The 21,476-nt window shown below is 54.0% G+C and overlaps 1 protein-coding gene across 4 annotated transcripts in view; it reads right to left on the bottom strand.

The window, feature by feature from the left end:
- The window catches only part of LOC116954540 (phospholipase D1-like), a 102,912-nt gene that overhangs the window by 48,970 nt on the left and 32,466 nt on the right, over window positions 1–21,476 (bottom strand). The window contains exon 2 of one of the 4 annotated variants that reach the window (XM_032975122.2): window positions 9,147–9,260. The gene's annotated coding sequence lies outside the window, so the exon portion shown is untranslated. Of the gene's footprint in view, window positions 1–5,496; window positions 5,592–9,146; window positions 9,261–21,476 lie in introns of those variants that run through there. The other 3 variants (XM_032975123.2, XM_032975124.2, XM_032975125.2) reach the window with 3 other exon arrangements.

Raw genomic sequence — 21,476 nt, 5'->3', positions numbered from 1 at the left:
CCCATTATTATCTGCACGCACGTTCTTCTGGGAGTCCACTGTTTCAGCAGCCTGAGATGTCATCGTGGCCACAAGCCGTTTGATAACTCAGTCGCGGTATTGGGAGGCCCTGAACCATCAGAGGGGTTTACAAACCGCTGTAGATTTTTATTGTTGTTATCATCATCATCGTTAATACAGCCATGCAGACTGTCGAACCAAAGTGCTGTTAGGGAGCACCAATTAAGGCCGGCATGGTGCACGAGGGAGGGTGGTGTGCCGATGGTGATGATGGAGATGATGGAGATGACGCTCATTGGCGCCACGGTGGCTAGGAGATGTTAACGACCTCGCCTGCTCTACAGGAGGACGTGGGTTCGATCCCCACCCTGACGATGCCTGCTGTACATTTGGAGTTTGCGTGTTCTCCCCGTGGTCGCGTGGATTTTTACTCCGGGTCCTCCAGTGTGCCCCTCCACGTTTAGAAACACGCGTTTAGAGCATTCATTTGCCCGCTATATATTTCCATGTCATCAGTCGCTTCTTTGAGCTGTCATTCGTGATAGCCAGGTCGTGTCTTGAAAAGAGCGACATTGCTCAGCGGGCCTTACCTTAAAAAATAAAATGTTTATATATATAATTTAAAGTACTTAACTCCCACCCCAGAGAGATCCACTCCTGGTTGCAGGAGTGGATCTCAGGCCGTTGAATGGATCGCTTAACCTCGACATCAAATCACGACCGCGTCCCCAGCCATACGAAGAAGAAGATGATGTCGCGTGAAGACCCTCTTGAGCTGCGCGAGCGCGATTCAAGAGGGGCTTCACGCGTCGTCGAGAGAGCCCTCGAGACGTCTCGCGTGATTCCCCGACTCAATCTTGTCGTCTGCCCGGCGCTGGCATTGCTGAAAGACGGCGAAAACCTCTTGGCGGTGGCGTCTACGCTGCACCGAGCGGCGACCCGTTCCGATTCCAGCCCCGCGGAGGCAGCGGCCGCGGCGCGAGCGAGAGTTTGTGGATCGCACACGGATGGGCTGCGAAACTCCCGTCTCATCATCACGAGGCGGTGTGCGGCAAAATCCAGCCTCATCATCTCCATCTGTAACTCCCCATCGTTCTGGGACGGAGCGTTGTCTCTCAGGGAAACTATTTTACCATTGCCATTTTTATGCCTTTTTTGCAATATATTATTTCACCAAAATCCTCACTTTAGTAAAATATTTAAAGGGTGCTTTCGTAATATACTCTACATGAGTTGATTTCTAGCAATGTTTTTTCTTCATTACCTATTTATCTTTTATTTAAATGTTTCTGGCGACCTTAGCATGATATTATCAAGGATTTTAAACAGCACTTTGGTCAAAGCACTTTACAAGCATTATAAAGGGTACATTATAGTAATTGGCCGATGGGGAAAAGAGATGATGGACTTTGAGTGTTGGGGAGGGGAAGGGATGGGCAAAGAAGGGCGATGATAGGGAAAAGGGGGGGGGGGGGGGCTGGCGATGTTTATGATACGTTGTGTTTGCCAAGTAAATCGACGATGCTTTTGTTGATGAAACCCTATTCAAGAGCTTGTGAGCTCACAGGGTACTTCAGAATGAACCCACAACTTAACTTGAACCCATCGCACACGTGGAGTTTTCTTCGGGCGCTCTCAGTTTCCTCCCGCGGGCACGAACATTCGTTGTCTTGGAAGTGTCTCAATATACAAGACCACTTTGCCCCTGCCACCCCAATCACCTCTCATTGACGCTCAGCCTGTCGCCCTACTCACCCGACCCTATCATTCCGTACACTCACTTCGTACCGTACTATCCACCCCACGCCACCCCCTTCCTACCAGAATCATCCACTATCACGCACCACCCATTCCTCCTTCACCCCCCCCCCCACACCGTTGCACTATCGCCTCCTTCCCCTGCTGCCCACATCTCATTCCTTTGCCAAACCCGGTCACAAACGGCCATAGTAACCCACTCACCCCATCCACCCACCCCACCCACAACATCCACCCACCCCACCACACCCCACCCACCCACCCTCCCTTTACTCACTCCACCCTCCCCTTACTTTGCCATTAATTTTGTACCGCAGTCAGCAAAAGCATTGTCCAGCGCCTTCGCGAAAGGCGCTTTACAAATCCAGAAGAGAGCGGAAGAGCGGTGATCGCAGAGCTTGTCCAACTATTGGAGTTAGCTCAACGGGCTGCTACAATGCATCCCCTAGGCCCCAGGGTGCACCGAACCGGTGACTCCACCCCCCCCCCCCCCAGGGCACCACCAACGCGTGTCAAAGGAAGCCGACCGCCCCCACGAGTTGACGCTTTGGGGCTTTGCTCGCGGCGATCGGGCGAAGGAGGTTAACCGAGGCCAGGTCGTCTTCTCGAGTGACCCGAGTCTACCGCCGGGGTGAGAAGCCAGACCAGTATTTCCACACGGTCGAAACCTTTTTTTTTTGACAAATTTGTATTGGGTGTCCGGAATAAACAAATAAAATAAAAGATTCAACAGCACCAAAAAAAGAAAGCATCCATTCGCAAAGGAATGCTGTGGCACAAATAATACTGCATCGAGATGCACATACGACAAGCGAAAAACAAAGCAACGTTACCGGCCAGAGCACATTCCCTGCCAAAAATAAAAACGACAGTGATTGAACCCACCCGCATCCACCCCGTCCCAGCTACCGAGTGTGTAAGGAGGCGCGATAGCACCGGGCCCGGCGGGCGGCAAGTGCCCAGGTGCCGGACTACGAAGAAGGGGGGACACATCGCGTAGGGAGTGCCGTGGTTATAACTGGGGGCAGGGGGGGGGGCGCCCTCCCTGGCACTGCCGGATTCATGCGTTGGCAACCGAGGAAGGAAGTTGTGCTTCCGGGCTTTTCTACGAGTCTTGTATTCACCCACCCGCACTGACCAGAGTGGTGAAAAAGAGCTTCATAGCTCGTCGGATTCCACCAGTATAAACAAATATTCCGATTCTGAAGTACGGTCAAATAACCCCCCCCCCCCCATGACTCACGCGGCACGGGAAGGCGGCCGTCCAGCAGTGGATTGATAGGAAGATCAAATGGGATTGGACACGGGTGGCGGGCACATTTCATTCCTTGTATCAAGGCCGTGGATCGTGTTGCCACAGACCAAGGTGATGAACGTTGTTCTCAATCAGCGTAGGCCTGTCCATCCTGTCCATCCTGTCTAGCAGAATGCAACGAAGTTCAACGCAATGTCACCAGATCTCAGTCGCAATCAATTCCCAACACCTGGACACACACGCGCCAATTCTCAGGCACGTGGCAACCCTCGTGGGTAAGTGAACGTGGCGCCGAGTGGACGGGTGGGTGAGCGAGTGAATGCGAGAGTGAGCGGGCGGGTTACTTGCCAAAGTGAATGAGTGAATGAATGAGTTGGTAAAGTGCAAGGGGGGGGGGGGGGGTTGCCACTTTATCCACTGTAGGCCAAACCAGGAAATATTCCTCAGTGGGCACTGGGTCTATAATTTTCAGAGCTGTGCTCAAGTTTACTGTTATAGTTATCAACACAAAACCGCCGTCGACAGACCTCGACATAAATCACTCCCTGCCACCCGAACACAGACGCCAATTCCCCGGGCTGTCCGGTCCAAACCCGGGTGGGTCCGGGAAACGAGCATCTAGCCCGGGGAACATTCGGACGCGGGGGGGGGGGGGGAAACCGAGGCACAGGAGGCAACGCAAGCCCATGCCACTGGGTCAGCATCGCCAAACTTGCGTCGGCCCCGTAGGAAAGGCAAAACCGATTGGTGCTGCAACGTCGGAAGAGTGGAAGCAACGCGAATAAATATCACGCGCCGTCAGCAAACGCCACACACGCGCCAAGCTGGATGTCGAAATGTCACCGCGAGTGGCTCCGGGCTTAACGTTGAGCCCAAATGAAGCTTCAGCTGATGCTGGAATGCTGTCGCTGTGTGGTGCAACTCTAAAGCATTACTGCACAGCGAAGGCCTCCCCCCTTGTCATCAATCCACTTGTGGATGAGGGGGGGGGGCTCCATCCGCCCCCCCCCCCCCAAGCCCGGCTGGGTATTTGCCAACACTTCACCAAGCCGAGTCAAGTCGCTCTTTCAAGCTTATTTCGTCGATTCAACCAGGTGAGAACTTGGGAGAGGTCATTTGCAAAAGTAACGGGGGGGGGGGGGGGGGGGTGGCGAAGGTGGGCAGTGTGGTGGACAGCAGGAGCGATGAAGTGTGATACAACATCCTTATTTTTGTTGCACTGCCCCCCGTAGCGCCCTCCACCCCCCCACCCCCCCGCATTATCCTGCGAGTCCAAACGCTAGCCAGGCCTAACCAAGAAAAGTGGGTACTCGCTTTATCGACCCGGGAGAGATGATGGGCCGAGTAAAGCAGGATTAGAAGCGAGTGAAAGCCTCCCGGCGCTGTTGACGGGCCGTCTCGCCGCTGGCGGACCACTTTCATTCGAGATCGCGGCCCCCTGCCATCGCGCGAGATTCATCCCACAAGCTACAAAACACAAACGTGCAACATCACTGCAACTTTGTGCTGTCGTGAAAGTGGCAGGAACCTTCTTGGATAGTCACGAGACTCGCTAAGGCTTCACCGTGTCATCAAGCACAGCAGCAACAATAAGAACTTGTATCATTTGCAGCTCACACAAAGACAAAGATTCCCCCGTGTAGCCTTAACAGACTTTTGAGGCAAGTGCTGTGGGCGAGCGCCTATGAAGCCAGGCACAACACACGAGGAGGTGGGTCGCCAGCACCACGCCCGGACGCCTTTGTCTCCCCAGTGGCGATGTCTACAGACCACACCAGGTACTCATTTGAAGCCGAGTCAATCTTGCGGAAGCTCATGGCCGGTTCAGATAATCGTCACTCACCGGCGTTGGCCGTGAGCGGCAATATAACCCGGGCGGCCGGGTTCGTAGCGCAGCGCTCTACCCGCTACACTACCGCAACCCGCACACACACTCACGCACGCTCGCTCGCTCACTCACGCACACTCACGCTTACTCACACTCACGCACACTCACGCTCACTCACGCTCACTCACGCTTACTCACACATCGCACACACGCTTACTCACACTCACGCTCACACTCACGCATGCTCGCTCACTCACGTACACTCACACACACTCACGCACACTCACTCACACTCACGCACGCTCGCTCACTCACTCACGCACACACGCTTACTCACACTCACTCACGCACACACGCACGCACACACACGCACGCACACACACTCACGCACACACACTTACTCACACTCACTCACGTTCACTCACGCACACACGCTTACACTCACGCACACACACTTACACTCACTCACGTTCACTCACACTCACGCACACACACTCACGCACACACGCACGCACGCACACTCACGCTCACAGACTGGGTCTTCCGCGATTTTGCAAGCGGTTTGGTGTCCGTGCGTACATGGCACCGATGGTGTTCCCACTGCCCGCACCCACCGACACAGAGACCCAGCCTCGTTGGCAGCGATCGCTCGTACCTCGTTATGAGCGGCGCGACGAGCAGAGGTGGTGGTGGTGGGGGGGAAGGAGGTCGGGCGGCCCCTCCTCCTTTAGCGAGCGGCGTCGGCGGAGAGTTCGCGACTCACCGGGGTGTGCGAGTCTGGGGGGACTCTCCGAAGAGAGTCGCGGGGGGGGGGGGGGCGCGTTGGGAGAGCCTTTCGCTGGGTGAGGGTGGAGAGCGGTGAGCGCCGTGGAAGTGGCTGCGCGTGAACCTGGCTGACGAGTGACTTAGGTGGCGCTCAGGACTCGGGGGAGGTGGCATTTGCGGGGTCTACTAAAACCCGCTCGGCGAGTTCTTTTGCAGCGATGTCTCCACCACCACCACCACCCCCCTACCCCTCCGTTTAGATTGATAAAATAAATAATGAAGACGAAGATCACTCCCGTGTCGCCTCTAACAGACTGTGGGTCAGCCGTAGCAGCACCTATGAAGGCCGGTACGGGGTGGGTGGCCAGCACCACGCCCGGCCGCCTTTGTCTCCATAAGAAAACAACAATGCCTGGGACCACTCCTACTCCACAAAACTCCACGTGAGGTCCCCACCCACCTTGCCTTGAAGATGGAAATGACTTTCTGTTTTTTTCTTTCTCAAAATATTTGTGGTCGCTAACGTGAGCACGTGGACTTTGCCCGCATCAAAATCTTGCCGAGTGAGTCTCTGCCATTCTCCCTCACCCCCCTCCACCCTCCCCCCGCCCGCTACTGGTGCCACCACGGCAGCGTGGAGGCAGTCCTCCCGCCACCCCCCACCCCCCGTGGGAAATGAAAAACGCGCGCGCTTGCTACGGCGCGCGCAGCGAAACGTCGTACATCGTCGCGGGGGAAACAACCGCCCCCACCACCCCGGTAAAACGAATTGGAGAGCGGCAGGGGCCACTCGACCGCAGCGCGCCCACAGTCAATGCGACTCTTCATGAGTCTTTTATCTTATACAGATGTATATATATGTGTGTACACAGATGTATATATATACACACAGATGTGTACATATAGACAGAGCGCAGTATTATTCTGCGGCGCCGGGACGGGTGGGCCGTGGGTTACATCGCGGATCGTGGCGGAGGCTCGGGGAGGCCTTCATCCAGCAGTGGATTGATGACGGCCCGTGATGAAGACAAGTCGGGCTCGAACACGGACGGAACAAGAGTAAAACCCCTTTTTGCGCGTTATAGCAAACACCCTCGCTACAGCAAAGACAAAGCCGCCACCACCCCCCCCCCGCCCCGCGTATAGCCTCAACAGAGTGTTGGGGCAAGTGGCGTGAACGAGTAGCAGCTGTAGAGGCCGGCACGGCAGCGCACTAAGGGGTGGGTGGCCAGCTCCACCCAGGACCGCCTTTGTCTCCCGAGCGGCGGCGATTACGACATACCGTACACCCATGTACTCGACCTGGGGGACCGGTTCAGACATTCGCCACTCGCGTTGTGGTCGGTGGGGGAGCCGTGAGCGGGAATCAAACTCGGGCCGCCGAGTCCGTAGCGCTGTGCCGCTCCCCGCGGTTGCTGTGTAGCTGCACGCACGCAGCATCCACGCCCGGCCGCCTTTGTCTCCCCCGTCGCGATGTTTGCACACCGCGCCTCGCACGGACGCGCCGTTTAAAGACGAGGCTTCGTCACATCAAAATGCGCAACTTTAAATAAATATAGACAACACGTTCTACTTAATTAAATAGACTTTTTAATAAATGTTGTCTCCTACAACATCAGAGTGCAGCGCCACATAAAATACGCACTACAATGACAATAGTTTAAAGCGATTTGAAGCATGTTTTATATATATATATTTTTTTTGGGGGGGGGTAGAGCTTTGTGACGTCATATTTGAGGGGGGGGGGGTCTGACTTTTTGTGACGCCGTGTGACGAGGGGGGGGGGGGGGACAAAAATCGTCCAAAATCGCGTGACGTCATTTATGGACGGCCCCTAAGGCTCACCGAGCTACGGAGATATTTTTCAGAAGCGCCCTGACGATCACAAATGATGGCCCAACGAAGATGGCTTATCACGTGGAAATGTGTGGCAGACAAAGTGCAAACCGCATGTTGATTCTAAACGTGGAGGGGACAAGCCGGAGAAAAATCCACGCGACCACGGGGAGAGAGAAAAAAAATGCAAAACTCAAATATACAGCAGCAGGCGTCAGGGTCGGGATCGAACCCACGACCTCCTGTACACCAGGCGAGGTAGTTGACATCTCCTAGCCACCGTGATGATGATGAGAGAGAGACACGCAAACTCCAAATATACAACAGGCGTCAGGGTCGGGATCGAACCCACGACCTCCTGTACACCAGGCGAGGTAGTTGACATCTCCTAGCCACCGTGATGATGATGAGAGAGAGACACGCAAACTCCAAATATACAACAGGCGTCAGGGTCGGGATCGAACCCACGACCTCCTGTACACCAGGCGAGGTAGTTAACATCTCCTAGCCACCGTGATGATGATGAGAGAGAGAGAGAGACGCAAACTCCAAATATACAACAGGCGTCAGAGTCGGGATCGAACCCACGACCTCCTGTACACCATGCGAGGTAGTCAACATCTCCTAGCCACGCACACCATTTGTTTTTTTCCTTTCCCGTCTCTGAGACATCCCCGATGGAATCGTGACATCCGACTTCACGATAGATGCGCGCCCTGCACATCGCGTCTGCGTTATTGTTATGATGCGTGTCAGATCGTGAGTGCAATCGGAGCGCGCGCGCGCGTGCGTGCGTGCGTGCACGCGAAGTAGGTGCCTCGCTAACAGCACTTGCCCCAACAGTCTGTTGAAGGCAAAACAGACGTGGGATCTCAAGGTCTCAGGAGTGGTGAGCTCACGACGGACAACAAGTGGCCGATATCTGAACCGGTTGCGTGCGCTCCCAAGCGCTGGCCAGGCTCATGCCCGGCATCGCGAGATCTCGCGACATCGCTCGCAAGGTGTCGTTCCGCGTCGCGACAACGCGGCAGCAATAAAATATGTATTGAGAACGACGGTCACAAGCTCCGGGAGGACACTTGAGATGACGAGCAGGCGCCTGGTGCCTAGCTGCACGTTATTCGAAGTAAATATATATGTCACGGCAGCTGAGGAGCACGGTTACAAAGGCACAAAATATGAAGCTGTGAACGCACATGGACCCGCGTTCCATTCAGGGCCACGCACGCCCTTGACAAATCAGAGTTTTGAAAGGGTGAGATGTAACGTACGGAATGCTAAGTAAGGCGCGTGGTGTTCCATGTTGTGCGCCACGTGTGTTTCGTCGTTCCCCGTGCACAATCGAAAAGTTATCCTGCACGGTATCCACGCCGCAAGCCTGCGCCGCCTGAAAGACCCCACTCGTGAGGGCGGGAGGGGGGCGAGGGGGGGAGGGGGGCAGGTGGGGGAGGGGGGCGGGGTTTGAAACCCACTGTGCTTCAACCACTCCCGGCCCTCAGCTGGCCCGCGCTGAAGGCCAAAGCGGTGAAGAACGGCCAAGCGACCGCCAAGAGCCGCCCGGCACGTGGGGCTGCCACCTATCCAGCAGTGGATCGGACGAACGGGATAGCCGCGCATGCACGCGGGCGCCGGCTAACCGGCGGAGGAGGAGGTGGACCACGTTCCGGCGTCGGTTCGTGGCGAGCGAGAGAGCCGAGCTCTCACCTGCTGCTGGCCCGAGAGGGCGCCCCGCGTGGCCATGGCGGATGACCTCCTGACCCCGGCAGACGGCGCGAGAGGACCGGGTCCTCTCTTCTGCTCCTCCTCCTCCTGCTGCTGCTGCTCCGCCACGGAACGAGACACAAATCAGGATTATTTACATCGGCATCGTCAGGGCTCCACCGGATGCGGTGTGCCCCGTGCTCAAATATTTTCCGGGCTGCTGACCAAGACGCGACTGGAGCTACGCCCCTTTTATTCTTTCTTTCGTACGGCTGTTGCTGCTGTTGCTGCTGCTGTTGTAGGTGCAGAGCAACAGCTACAATGTCACATTCAAGTGGTCAAGCCAGGCTACCACCTGCCACTCTATGATATTTAATCTGAACCTCATGACGAGCGCCAACTAGGGCTGGCACGATCCCACGGTTTATTTGCCGCGATTCGGATACGTGCGTTGCAGCGGGCTCATTTGAATCCCCGCAGAAACGAGAGGCCGCTGCGCCAACTATTTAAAAAAAAATTAAATTATATTTTATTGTGTTGACCCCTGTATTGTGCCGAATTGATGTATTCACGCATTTTTAACTCATATTTTGTGATTTATTTTCCTATCGTGTTTTGTACTGTTTGTTGATGTGACTTTCTGACCCGCCCCTACTGGACATCTGTGGAAAAGAGCTTCATAGCTCTTCGGATTTCCACAGGATAAATTAAGATTATGATTCTGTTTTGGGGGAGGGGTGAGGTGAAGTGGGTGGCTGGAATTTCCAGCTAACCCTTTATTCACTACATGCAAATAAAATGCAAACACGTGTAAACCGCAATACAAATAATACGCGAACAATGAAATTACGTTAATCTCTGAAACATACAAACAGGTGTGCAAGCGAGCCCAAAAGAAAACACACGTGGCTTTATCGAAAGAACCAAAGAGTAATTCCTGCAGTCACGAAAGCTTCAAATCAAGCTTAAACACACACAAAGTAAAAAAAACAACGGACAATGCAAACAAGACAGTCGCAAATAAACTCCCGTCTTACACCGAAATCATCCCGAGACGGGGGATGCGGTGGGATTCAGGAAATCATCCGGACCCTGATCAAGGACCTCTCGGCCCGAGTTAAAGGATCTCTCAGCGAGCTGCCCAGGCACATTCGTCTTCATCACGGAGGCGGCAACGAGAGAGCGTGACGCCAGCGAGTGAGTGAGCGAGCGAGCGAGGAGCGAGCATTCGAGCCGGCGCTCTCCAATTCACCCCGACAGATGTGAAGATAGCTGCTGAGAAGTAAAATACTCGGTTGCGGTGGCGTAGCTGCCCTAGCCAGCCTGCTACGTTTATAACCGGGTTTCCAGGCTTTATTTAACCAGGTAAGGCCCACTGAGCTAGGTAGCTTTTTTTTATATAAGCGACCTTGCTATCACAAATGATAGCTCAACGAAGTGAATCGTCACGTGGAAATGTCAAGTGGCAGCCAAATATTCTCAACGCGTGATTGTTGATTCTAAATGTGGAGCGAAAAACAGGAGGGCCCGGAGAAAAAAAATCCACGCGTCCACGGGGAGAGACACGCAAACTCCGAATATACAGCAGGCGTCAGGGTCGGGATCGAACCCACGTCCTCCTGTATATCAGACTAGAGGGAGATAACATCTCACCACCGCGGCACCCCAAGGGACATTCACCCAAGTCCCTTTTTTCAAGAGGCTCCTGCCAAGTGTTTTTATTGTGTCAGTAAGGGGCAATGTTGCTGCCTCTGTGTAAACCCAATTGAGATCATGCTTGCAGGCAATATTAAAGCATTGTGATGATCACGGCCAATGCCGGTTAACATTTTTGTTTAGCTGCGGTGCTTGTGGGTGGCACGGGGGGTGAACAGGAGGTAATCCATGCAGACCAGGGGGGAGAACAAACACACGCCACACAGGGCACCCCAACCGGGAGTCGAACCCAGGGCCTTTCTTGCTGCGAGGCACGTGTCACCGCTGCACCGCCGTGCTCACCCGGAATGTATTTATCGTATTATAAATTACCGTTTTACAATGAATCGATTCATTAATGCCAGACGTTCGTTTGGCACCCCGCTCCGACCAATTACTCCGTGTGAATTGTCCCTTCGTTGAATTGGCTTCTTTCTTTCCGTCGCTAAAACTATTTCATCTGCTCGATGAAACATCGATGGCACGCGCAGGCTTGGGGGTGGGTGCGAGGGTTGGGGGGGCAGGAAATACTGTCGTGACCTGGGATGACACGTGGGGGACCCACCACAGGGAGCCGTGCCGAGCTCCTCCTTCCAGACGGGGACGCAAGTTGTGCATCTCGTTATTAATGCCCTAAGCCTTGGCGTTACGGCACCACCATTTGTCAGGATATTTATCAGTAACCCAAAAGGCGACTGTTTAATGTTATTGCTCGCTTTAAGGACTGGGCATAGATCTACCCACCTCCACCGCCCCACCAATCACCACGGCGACCTACTGTGTAATAAACCACGATAAACATTGCGCAAGAGCCTGGCTGCTCACTGAACAGCGGCTGCGTGCAAGCCCGAGGTTCTACCGCAGTACGTTGGATCTCTTTCGCACCGTAACACGTAGCCAAAAACGCGCTCATCCGAGCAACCTCGTTCCATAAGTGCGCGATTACACGACGTAATATTAAGTGGCCGTACGCGTGAGGTTGTTAAAACCATTCTCTATCCACTGCTGGTCAACCCATTTGTTTGTTTGCCCAAAAGACGACTCCCCCCCCCCGTTCCCGACGTCGCTACATTGCCAGCACTCATTACAACGACCTCCAACCTACCGGCACTGACCGGCGCGGGGATGTATGGTCAATATGACGACCACTCTCCCACCGTCTGGCAACCGCACGCCGTGGGTCAGGCCCTCATCCGTGGGTCAGGCCCTCATCCGTGGGTCAGGCCCTCATCCGTGGGTCAGGCCCTCATCCGTGGGTCAGGCCCTCATCCGTGGGTCAGGCCCTCATCCGTGGGTCAGGCCCTCATCCGTGGGTCAGGCCCTCATCCGTGGGTCAGGCCCTCATCCGTGGGTCAGGCCCTCATCCGGGGGTCAGGTCCTCATCCGTGGGTCAGGCCCTCATCCGTGGGTCAGGCCCTCATCCGTGGGTCAGGCCCTCATCCGTGGGTCAGGCCCTCATCCGTGGGTCAGGCCCTCATCCGTGGGTCAGGCCCTCATCCGTGGGTCAGGCCCTCATCCGTGGGTCAGGCCCTCATCCGTGGGTCAGGCCCTCATCCGGGGTCAGGCCCTCATCCGTGGGTCAGGCCCTCATCCATGGGTCAGGCCCTCATCCGAGGAGAGACATACAAACTCTAAATATGCAGTAGGCGTCAGGGTCAGGATCGAACCCACGACCTCCTGCATATCAAGTGAGGTAGTTGACATCTCTCCACCGATCTGGTCTGGTTTCTCACGTGCACCAACAACAATTGCCATACACTATTGACCGAGTCGTCACCACGGCACGGCGCTTGTGCCAGGGCCTAGGTGCACCTTGGAGGCCATTACCTGAAGTGTGGAAGGCTCGCTGCTGGCACGAGATTACGGGACAGACCCTCCCAGGTGTTATAGGGTTGACCGACTGAGACGACGGGCAGATTGCAACACTGTGCCAAAACCCACGGAGAAAACACAACCAACGTACAACACAAATGCACAAAGACAGATGCCTCCTGTATAGCCTACACAGGCTGTTGGGGCAAGTGCTGTTAGCGAACACTTTTAAAGACCGGCAAGGCACACGAGGGGGTGGGTGGCCAACACCACACCGGCCGCCTTTGTTTCCCCAGTGGCGATGTTTTCTCACCGCACCAGGGGCTCATTTTAGGCTGAGACAACCTAGGGAGGGCCCAGAACGGGTTCAGATATTCGCCAACGGTGTCGGCTGCAAGCAGGAATTGAACTCGGGTCGCCGGGTTTGGAGTGCAGAGGTCTGGGCTAACCGCTGCGCCACCGCTCCCCACACGCAAAACACACTGGACAAAGATCCCCCCCGTATAGCTATGTCAGACTGTTGGGGGAAAGTGCTTTTAGCGAGCAGCAACCTATGAAGGATTACAAAACACACCAGGCAATTGTTGGATTAAAATACAGCGGGGTGCGTTGTATAATCCGGAGAATGCCGCAGAAGCCAACGTTGTTCGGAACATTTGGCTCCGAATGAGATCCATTCGGTAGCTCAGAGCTACGGCAAAACTGGGCAACCAAATACAATAATAATACATCAGCGTAATAAAACTCCCACGGAAATGGAATGGTGGCGAGATGGATGTTCAAGGGATACACAGATCCCTCCGTATAGCCTCCAACAGACTGTCGGGACAAGTGGTGCGAGCGAGCAGCAGGACCCTATGAAGGCCGGCGCGGCACACGAGGTGGCTAGCACCACGTGGCGATGTTTAGCTTACACACCGCAACCAGGTACTCATTTGAGGCCGAGTCGACCTAGAGGGATAGCTCCATGTGTACATCCCGTTTGTCAATCCCACCGTTGGATGATGAGGGGGCCTCAATCATGCCGCGTGGGTTCGCGGGGGGTGGACGGCGGGGGCGGGCGGGCGGGCGGGGGGGGGCGTGGAGGAGGGGGCGTGGAGGGGGGGGGGTCATTCGACCGCACTCAGCCATGCTGCTCAGCACGTCTCGGCAGGGTGGTGGGGGGGGGCACGAGGCAGCACAGAGGCACAGCAGCAGCACGAGGCGCACGCGCGGCGTGTGTCCTCGTTTAACGCGCGAGATGCGCTCCCGACGAGCGGTGCTCGCACGGCGAAAACCGCGACATCGCGTTGAACGCCACGCGCGTGAAGCGACGAGGCCTCGGCGGGGGGGGGGGGGGGGGTGGGACACAGCCACCGGCGCGCCGCCCATGCCAACCCGCGGTGTGGTGCGGCGGTGGTGTCGGCGATGGACAGGGGCTCGACGCCTGCTGAGCTTTCCGAGACCGCACGGCGACCAGGAGCACGTGCCGGGGCGAACCTGCGCATCCCCACGAAGGGCCGCACTTTTGTTCGCCGCCGAAGGCCGCGACACATTCCAATGGCGCGTTCGTCTTCCCACCGCTCAAAGCCGTCGGCCAGCTTGAAAAATAACCCCCCCCCCCCCAATTCTTATTTGGGCCCCGTTTCGGATGCCGTGACGAGCAGCCGACAAAAAAGCTGGGCCGGATTGATTATCGCCAAACAAAGCGCTCCCGCGCACCTGGGGAATGAACGCGCCGAGACGGACGTCGAGCTCGCGGCAGGCAAGCGGTGGCCACGGCTTCTCGTTTCTAAGAACGGGCGAACTCAAGGCCAAGGGCTGGAGAGAGGAAGCGCGCGTGCCTCAGTCGGGGGAGAAGGGGTGGCACGCGTTCCACTCCCCACAGCTCGTACCAAGCGCGCGGCAGCATCGAACGGCAGAGCCGAACGGCGCCTTGCTGGCATCGTGGCGGTGTTACGAACAGTTGGCAGCGGCACCGGACTTACAACGCAGGCGGTGGCCGCTTTGATTCCATCTCCCCCTGCCCCCACCCCCCCCTCCACTGTGTTAATTTGGGTGCCAGACGGCGAGTCGACAGGCAGGCTGGGTCACACGTGGCGAGTTAAAGTGTGGGCCCTCCGACCTCTTCCAATACTCCAATACTTCCAATACGTCTCGTGCCAGCAGTTCCAAGGTTGCATCTTCAGCTCTCTGCCATGCTGGCCGTCTTGGCGACCAAGCAGGATCGACTCGCTACTGTGGTGAACCCATTTGCAAGAGTGAGGGAGGTCATTTAAGCAAATTGCACCATTGTCTCAACTTTCCACGACGGGAGATCAATCCAGATTTGCGACCTTTGGATTGCAAATCCAGTGTGCTCACAATTACGCCACTGCAGGATCCTTGGCGTGTACTCTGCGAATGGCACTGGTGGACATCGGTGACGATGATCAGAACCGGTCCTGGGACTCCCCTAGGTCGACTCAGCCTCAAATTAGTATCTGGTGTAAACATTGCCACTGGGGAGACAAAGGCGACCGGGCGTGGTGTTGGCCACCCACCCCCTTGTGTGCCGTGCCGGCCTTTATAGGTGCTAATCGCGAACAGCACTTGCCCCAACAGTCTGTTCAGGCTATACGGGGGATCTTTGTCTTTGTTTCATGCGTGTATATACACACACACAAGACACGATTTTCATTCAGAATATTCAATTTCCCCATGCCGTTTCCATCTCTGTTGCACAGATAGCCCAGGGGCGCTCCGTTTACAAATGCAACGCCAGCTGATGTCAAACTGGATTTCATCCAAGAGTGCGACACGGAGGGGGGTAGGGGGTGGGTAGATAGGGGGCTTGATGGAGGGGGAGGGAGGGGGGGCGTCTCGAGACTCCTTGCTGTACACACACTACAGACGCTGTCCACATAATAAAGACAAAAATATCTTCCCGTAAAGCCTTAACAGACTGTTGGGGCAAGTGCTGTCAGCGAGCACCTATGAAGGCCGAGGGGGTGGGTGGCCAGCACCACGCCCGGCGCCTTTGTCTCCCACGGTGGCGATGTTTACACACCGCACCAGGTACTCAACAGAAGCCGAGTCTATGCACACACACACACACGCGCGCACTCGCAATGGACAACGCCTTTATTTCGAGTCCGTGTGCTTCCGTGACTCAGCCACTCCTGCATAGACGCGCCCTGATACATTATGTCGAAGCCGGTTCATATTTGTTTGCTTTGAACCAACACTGATGAAACGATGCACTCCCGCGAAGACCGTGGCGGCTGATGGGATGTGTAAATAAGTATATGTACGTGTCAAATGTGAAGCTAAAGCAAAAGTGACTCTGCTTATGAGCAAATGAATGTCGAAACCGGTCCAGAGTTGTGCTCGCATTGAATCGATGCTGCTGATGAGACGCACTCCCAGTAGAAGCACCGTGCGACTGATGGTATGTGTCGCAACAGATATGCGGAGGAGGCTAATTGTCTGGGGAGATGGGGAGGGCAACAACATCCATGTGAGTCTGAGTGTGTGGGTCTCTGTGTGAGTCTGTGGGTCCCTGTGTGGGTCTGTGGGTCTGAGTGAGTCTATGGATCTCTGCGTGAGTCTATTGATCTCTGTGCGAGTCTGTGGGTCTCTGTGTGAGTCTGTGGGTGTCTGTGTGAGTCTGTGGGTGTCTGTGTGAGTCTATGGATCTCTGTGTGAGTCTGTGTGTCTCTGTGTGAGTCTGTGGGTGTCTGTGTGAGTCTATGGATCTCTGTGTGAGTCTGTTGATCTCTGTGTGAGGCTGTGCGTCTCTGTGTGAGTGTGTCGGTCTGAGTGAGTCGATGGGTCTCTGCGTGAGTCTGTGGATCTCTGTGCGAGTCTGTGGGTCTCTGTGTGAGTCTGTGGGTCTCTGTGTGAGACTGTGGGCCTCTGTGTGAGTCTGTGGGTGTCTGTGTGAGTCTATGGGTCTCTGTGTGAGTCTGTTGATCTCTGTGTGAGGCTGTGGGTCTCTGTGTGAGTGTGTCGGTCTGAGTGAGTCGATGGGTCTCTGCGTGAGTCTGTGGATGTCTGTGCGAGTCTGTGGGTCTCTGTGTGAGTCTGTGGATCTCTGTGCGAGTCTGTGGGTCTCTGTGTGAGGCTGTGGGTCTCTGTGTGAGGCTGTGGGTCTCTGTGTGAGGCTGTGGGTCTCTGTGTGAGTATGTGGGTCTCTGTGTGAGGCTGTGGGTCTCTGTGTGAGGCTGTGGGTCTCTGTGTGAGTCTGTGGGTCTCTGTGTGAGTCTGTGGGTGTCTGTGTGAGTCTATGGATCTCTGCGTGAGTCTGTGGGTCTCTGTGTGAGTCTGTGAGTCTCTGTGTGAGTCTGTGGGTCTCTGTGTGAGTCTGTGGGTCTCTGTGCGAGTCTGTGGGTCTCTGTGTGAGTCTGTGAGTCTCTGTGTGAGTCTGTGGGTCTCTGTGTGAGTCTGTGGGTCTCTGTGTGAGTCTGTGGGTCTCTGTGTGAGTCTGTGGGTCTCTGTGTGAGTCTGTGGGTCTCTGTGTGATTCTAGCAGCATCAGAGTAGGATGGACTTCCCACGGAACGGAGGTTGTGATCGGATGGACGTTTTGTTTGGCACCGAAACATTTTTTTTCCACTGCACAACCGAGCCGTGCCAGGGGGCCAGCGCTGGTTCGGGAGGTGCCAGGTTGTCCCCCCCCCCCCCCCACCGCGTCACGACAAATGACACTGGTCTACACATGTTTTTAGACGTCGTCTGCTTCAGAGATGGAATGTGCCGTTCATTATGGATTTTCACGTGCCGAATTCAAATATGACAATTAAAACAACCGATTGGCTACTCTTCCCAAGATATAATGCTCCCCTTCCCCCCAACCAGAGCCAGATTCAAACGTCGTGTGGCCAGATATTAACGGTTCGATTCACGCTCGGCTTGTCTCGGCAAGTATTCCAGTGTGTGTGTGTGGGGGGGGGGGGGGGTGGACAAAAATAAAACACCCAACGCACTTTAGCGAGGGCCTTGCGGCTGATGAATGCGCAGCTCCGAAGATTTGCCGGTGGCATCGCGGCTAATCGGTCCCGCCTCATTACGCACCTCAAGTCGTCTCGGGCAGAGCGGTGGCCAATTCCTCAGCCTCGCCCGGCTGTCGTCTCTGGCACTGAAGCGGGCTTTCATCGCCGAAGCCACCCAGCCACGACGAGATTGCCGCGACAGAGAGGGCTTCCCGCACGGCTCTCCATCAAGCCGCACCGCGGCTTACCGCAACACTTGCGATTCGCGATTGCGTCATTAACGTAGAATGCAATAATGATAAAATTATAGAATGCAATAATAATATTATTATTATTAAGACTCGTAAGGGGCCGTCCATAAATGACGTCACGCGATTTTGGACGATTTTTCACCCCCCCCCCTCGTCACACATCGTCACAAATGTCTGACCCCCCCCCCCCCAGGTGCGTGACGTCATTTATGGACGGCCCCTTAGCGTGTGTGTGTGTATAGATTGCGGGGAGCGGAGGTGTAGCGGTTAGCGCGCTGCGCTACGAACCCAGCGATCCGAGTTCGAGTCCCACTCACGGCCAACACCAGCGACGATGATCAGAACTGGTCCTGGGTGTGGCCTAGGTCGACTCAGCCTAAAATGAGTACCTGGTGCGATGTGTAAACATCGCCACTGGAGAGACAAAAACGGCCGGGCGTGGTGTTGGCCACCCACCCCCTCGTGTGCCGTGCCGGCCTTCATAGGTGCTGCTCGCTAACAGCACTTGCCCCAACAGTCTGTTGAGGCTACACGGGGGATCTTTGTCTTTTTGGTGGGGATTTGATGTCGGAAAATGCAGAGGGAGGAGGGGGGGCTGTGTCCGCTTTCTTTCAGCTTTGGTGCCACACTCCACCGAAGGCAATTTACTTGGTGCACTGATGAATGGTGAGCAGGAGAGGGCCGGGTCGATTGCCGAGACGGGGGTTGTGGGGTCGTCCCCACGAGTCGGGCCAGGTGCTGGGATACTGGTAGGCGAGGTCTATGGGTCTCTGTGCGAGTCTATGGGTCTCTGTGCGAGCCTATGGGTCTCTGTGCGAATCTATGGGTCTGTGTCAGTCTGTTGGTCTCCGTGTGAGTCATGGATCTCAGTGTGAGTCTATAGGTTTCTATGCGAGTCGATGTGTCTCTGTGTCAGTCTGTCTATGTGCCTGGGAGTGTATACGTCTCTCCAAGTATCTAGGTTCATGATGTTTGGGTCTGAAGCACGTTGTTGTCAGAAAGGACGGCCGCGCGTAATTCGAATTGTGGATAATCCAACAGCATCGATTTTCTGCGGCTCTCGAAGCCAAAAACTAACGATCGATGCACGTGCTCGGCCCACTAGATGGATGATAGCAGAGCCACGCCAATAAACATCAATCAAACTCCTCCCACTGTTGTAAAGATATGGCAACTACCGTACTGTAGAGGTGTTCACGTGGGTTTCAGATTAAACCCGGAGCAACATAATTATTCGGTTCAAGCACGTGACTTTTCATAAAAATTTCCAAGAATAACGATGTATGACTGTTTTTTAGATTATTAATTTGGGCTTAAGGGAAAATCCACGAGTTATTAATTTCTGTCACATTTCTCAGGTGCGCGGTTAATCCGCAAATCGTCAAACCCCACGCGGATAATTGAGAGTCTACTGTGTCATTAACTGCGTGTGGCCCGCTCTCCAACACGCCGGTCTGGCACGTTTTGTTTGACAAGGCCAACTTTGTGTCTATAGGTTTTCGTCGGGTGGCGGAAGGCGGACGACACAACATTTCAACGATTGCGCTATTATCGACACCAAATACGAAGCCCTCGTACGTCGATCAAACGTAAGAGAAGACATCGCCCTCGGTAACGGCATCCCTGTATACAGTGCAGGATTAAGCTAGTGCGGGGCCCATAGCATATGTTAGAAAGGGGCCCTAAATAAAAAAAAACCCACTAAACATTAAAACACAAATATGTAAAGTGCACAGTGAAGTAATTGTATTTTTTCATTTGCTATACAGCCAGTTAATACGTCAAATCGCTAACCTTAAACAACTGGCCGTTCATAAAAGTTTAAGGCGGTAAAGTACTATAAGTAATAGAGCAAGTGCAGAATCACTGAACCGGAATTGATAGCTTGAAAGCATTTAGCATGGGCCCTTGAAATTGCGGGGCCTGTAGCTACATATGTAGCTACTTTTGCTACTAAGACAATCCGGCACTGCCCGTATACGCAACGGCACAACGAATCCCCATTTTTATTTTTGCAAACGGTTTGACGAGTGCTCGCTTCTCCGGGAACGCATCGCGAGGGCGCTTTGGGCCAGGTTCGAGTGCGGTTCTCTGGTCCTCTGCTATTATTTACCAGAAGCAAAGAAAAAAAATAGTTGCTCAATTGGGTTCACGCGCAGCAACATTGCCCCCCTTACCGTGAAATAATCGCTGCAAGATTGTCCGTGGAAACACTGTGCAGCGCCTTCCTTTGCGACGATATCCCAGCGCCGTAAGGAACGCCAGGCGCCAGTAACAAATGGACTAAATAATTATTATTTTGAACGTTACTGTGAGATATTATTCATTTGTTCCGGCGATATGTTTACGATTCAGAAGCAGAATACGTTTTTTTTATACCGGAGGAATCCGATGAGCTATGAAACTCTTTTTCATAGATGTCCAGTAGAGCCATGGGGTAAGCACATCACAACAAACAATAACAAAAAACATGAGAGTAATGCAAAGTAAAATAAAGGTCAACAAATCATCAAAACACACACACAAATTAAACTAAACCATCCCCATCCAACCAGGCAAAGCCCACTGAGTTATTAACTTATTTTTCAGAAGCGACCTGGCCACAAATGATAGCCCAACAAAGCGTCCCCCATCATCTGGACATTCATAGCAGCAAAATAATCTAAATAATCTCAATGTCCAGTAAGGGGAGGGTCAAAAAGTTTAAACAAACAATATACAAAAATAACCCGAAAGGTGTGCAAAGTATAAGAAAGGTAAGACAAGTAAAACTAAAACTCAACTATCTTTTATTTCACCAGGTAAGGCCCACTGAGCTATGTGGCTCTTTGTCAGAAGCAACCTGGCTGTCACAAACAATAGGGCCACTTTGTTTTGACATTTATAGCACTGAAAAATACTCTCAATGCACGTACCACAGAGGTCGGCAAACCTAGCCGATAAAGAAAGATCTCGAAATATATGTTGAATCACGCTCCGCCCCCCCCCACTCTTCAGAGAGAGAGAGCGAGCGAGCGTGACAGGGAGACGCTTCACGTGCAGAATGAGAACGGAGGAGGCGGTGGAGCGTTTGCAATGTCACTTTGCCTGGAGGCGGGCAGTCAAGAACCAAAAAAAAATCTTAGGGACCTGTGGGTGACATCAGCCCAGCAGCAGTCAGAGAAACTGGACGAGCAGGCTTCTTGCTGCTCCTGCATGTGACTCCTCTGCGCCAGCCATCGTGATGACATTAACAACAAACTCTAACTCTCACTCCACCGGGGGGGGGGGGGGGGGGCTGCTGCGATGCAAATAAAAAAAGAAAGCCATTCTTTTTAAAAATTATTTTGCAGCAATAAAATTGTCTAAAAAAGAAGAAAAAAATCCAGCGATGGTGTTACAATATGTCCGCGATATGTGTTCAGGTTGTTGTTGTTGTTCGTAAGAGGTTTTTGTGGGTTAGGCCACATTAATATAAACGTGTCCTTAAACCCTCCACAGCCATTTAGTAAAGCTTGTCACGTACACAAAACGTGCCAATTCAAAACGTGCCAAAATCAGAACATGCCAATTCGTTACCAGCACATCACTCCGGTTGTGTGTTGGAGAGTAAACCCACCACAACATTTACAATTCGAGTACCGT

Source organism: Petromyzon marinus, chromosome 55 (genome assembly GCF_048934315.1).
Source record: "Petromyzon marinus isolate PM22_M1 ecotype Great Lakes invasive population chromosome 55, UKy_Petmar_22M1.pri1.0, whole genome shotgun sequence".
Classification (NCBI taxonomy): Eukaryota; Metazoa; Chordata; class Hyperoartia; order Petromyzontiformes; family Petromyzontidae; genus Petromyzon; species Petromyzon marinus.
This window is presented reverse-complemented; position numbering and strand designations above follow the sequence as displayed.